Source organism: Tenrec ecaudatus, chromosome 15 (assembly GCF_050624435.1).
Source record: "Tenrec ecaudatus isolate mTenEca1 chromosome 15, mTenEca1.hap1, whole genome shotgun sequence".
NCBI lineage: Eukaryota > Metazoa > Chordata > Mammalia > Afrosoricida > Tenrecidae > Tenrec > Tenrec ecaudatus.
In genome coordinates, this window is record NC_134544.1 from 73,486,781 (window position 1) to 73,489,538 (window position 2,758).

Here is a 2,758-nt window from a genome sequence, read left to right on the forward strand (position 1 = left end):
CCATAGTTATGTACAAATGTAAAGGCATTAATTCATAAAAATAGAGGTATTGGCCATGTATGTATATTTATATGACAATACACTGAGGTAGTGGATGGACCTCAGGCCTATGCTCATACACTCCCTCAATATAAGAACACTTTGTTCTAACAAACTGGTATTATGCGATGCTCACTCTCCTGGCTGAATCACTGAAGACAAATGGGTGCATAAGCAAATGTTGGGAAGAAAGCAGATGGTGCCCTGCTATCAAAAGATACAGTGTCCGGAGTCTAAAGGGCTTGGAGTTAAACGAGTGTCCATCTAGCAAAGAAGCAACAAGCCTACATGTAAGATACACTACAGCCTGTGTGACCATGAGGTGTTGACTGGGTAACGGGCATCAAAAGACCCAAAATAAACAAACAACCAAAAAAAAACCTATTATTGAGAACGAAGCAGATCAGAGCAGAGAACGAAAGCCATCTGTAAACAATGGTTCATGCCCTGACAGAGGGATCACAGGAATGTGATGAGTCAATCCGTGCAATAAAGCACGGATGATACACAATATTCCTCTGGTTTGAGGCTTCCTCAACTCCCACTATCATGACCCCAATACTGCCTTTTCACTGTGGGTTAGATTAGAGCATTTGTACAGGTACAGATTAAGATAAGAGCTCATGACAGAATTCAGTAACAAAAATGGGAATAGCAATACCATAAGGGTTGGGGGAATGTGGGGAGTGGAAAGAGGAGGAACCGATTGCAATGATTAACACATAACCACACACACCTCCAGGGGGATGAACAACAGAAACCATGGGGTAAGGGAGACAGCGAAAGGTGTAAGATATGAAAATAATTTGTAATCTATCAAGAGTTCAGCAGGGTGGGGGGAAGAAGGGGGAGAAAAGCTGATACCAAGGGGTCAACAGAAAGCAAAAGTCTAGAAAAGATTGATGTTAGCACATGTATAAATATGCTTGATATAGTTGTAGGTATTGCTCTAAGAAGTTTAAGAGTACCCCCATAAAATGATCTTTTAGTTAAAAAAGAAAGACACATTTTTTCTGGCAGGCCTGTGAGTGACATTGTCCGTTAATATTACTGTAAATTTTGCCTAATAACCAAACCCTGTTGTTTGTGTAAATAGCATCCGGCCACATAAGGATTTATTCTGTACATATGAGTAATTCAGAAATTTCAATATGTAGTTAGCCTACACTGGTCCAATATCCACCCCTCAACCGTGTCTTGAAATTTATTAGTAGAGGCTATTCAATGACACTCTTAATGGAAGATCCTTATACTCCAGGGATATGATCAATAAAATTATCTACCATAATTTAACAAGGAGATTTTTAAGGGTAGCAAATGCAGATAAATAATTAGATCCAGGAATAGATTTTAGGCTCGCACTAAATCCTAGCTCCAATTTAAGAACAATTTGTTCCTGTGATTTGGCCTTGTTCTAAATGGGCCCTCATGAAGGAAACACAGAAGATATGGGTGCTACAGCAAAGTGTGATGAAGAAAGTAGATTGTGTCCCGTTGTCACATAGAATAGGGTCTGGAGTCTTAAAGGTTTGTTTCCCCCCCCAAAAAAAGCCATCTAAGTGAGATGTCAACTAAGTCCACATGGAAGATTGTAAGTTACATAGTCAAAGATTGAAGGAGGGAATAGTATCAGAGCTTAAACTGAGATTTCTGGTTTGCAGAAGGCTATGGATGACAATAGAAGGCCAAGATACATTGGTGAGCATGACACAGGAAATAAGCCTCTGGTGATTTCCTTCTATCTATAATTGAGGGATAGGAATAAACAGAACGTTTTGAAGAGATGACTGTAGGCATTCACGGTTATATACTAGATTTGAACCGTTGAAACCATTTCATTTGATTTCCGTTGGGTTACAATTTAGACCTGATCTGGTTTTTGGGTTTCGTGTGTGTGTGTGTGTGTGTGTGTGTGTGTTTGTGTGTGTGATAGTAATGTTTATCTATGATGTATTTTATCATTGTGAATTGCTCTCTAGAATTGTTATAAGATTTTAGGTATATGAAACCTAGGATGGATAAACCAATAGAGAGAACAAGAAGAATAAAGGTCCCTGGGAGGGTGTGTGTCTGTGTGTGTGTGTGTCTGTGTGTGTGTGTGTGTAAAGGGAACTGATATCAACGATTTCATTAAGGTAGGCCTCCACTCAAGTACTCCCTCAATGCAAGAATACTTTTTTCAATTAAATTGGCATTCCATGATGATAACCTACCCTACACAATTGCTGAGGACAAAGCGGGTGCATAAGCAAAGGTGGTGAAGAAAGCTGATGGTGCCCAGCTATTAAAAGATGTAGCATCTAGGGATGTAAAGACTTGAAAGTAAACAAGCGACCATTTAACTCAGAAGCAACAAAACACACATGGATGAAGCACACCAGCCTGTGTGTTCACGAGGTTTCAAAGGGGATGAGGTATCAGATATCAACGAACAAAAAATCAAATCATTATGAATGGGGGGAGTACAGATTGGGGCCCAAGACCCATCTGTAAGCAACTGGACTTCTTACAGAAGAGTCACGGGGAGGAGACAAGTCAGCCAGGGTGCAGTGTAGCAATGATGAAACGCACAACGTTCCTTTAGTTCCAAATGCTTCCTTTACACTCCCCACCCTGCTATCATGATCCCAATTCTACCTTACAAATCAGGCTAGAACAGAGGATGTACACTGGTACAGATAGAAACTGGAAACACAGAGAATCCAGGACTGGTGATCCC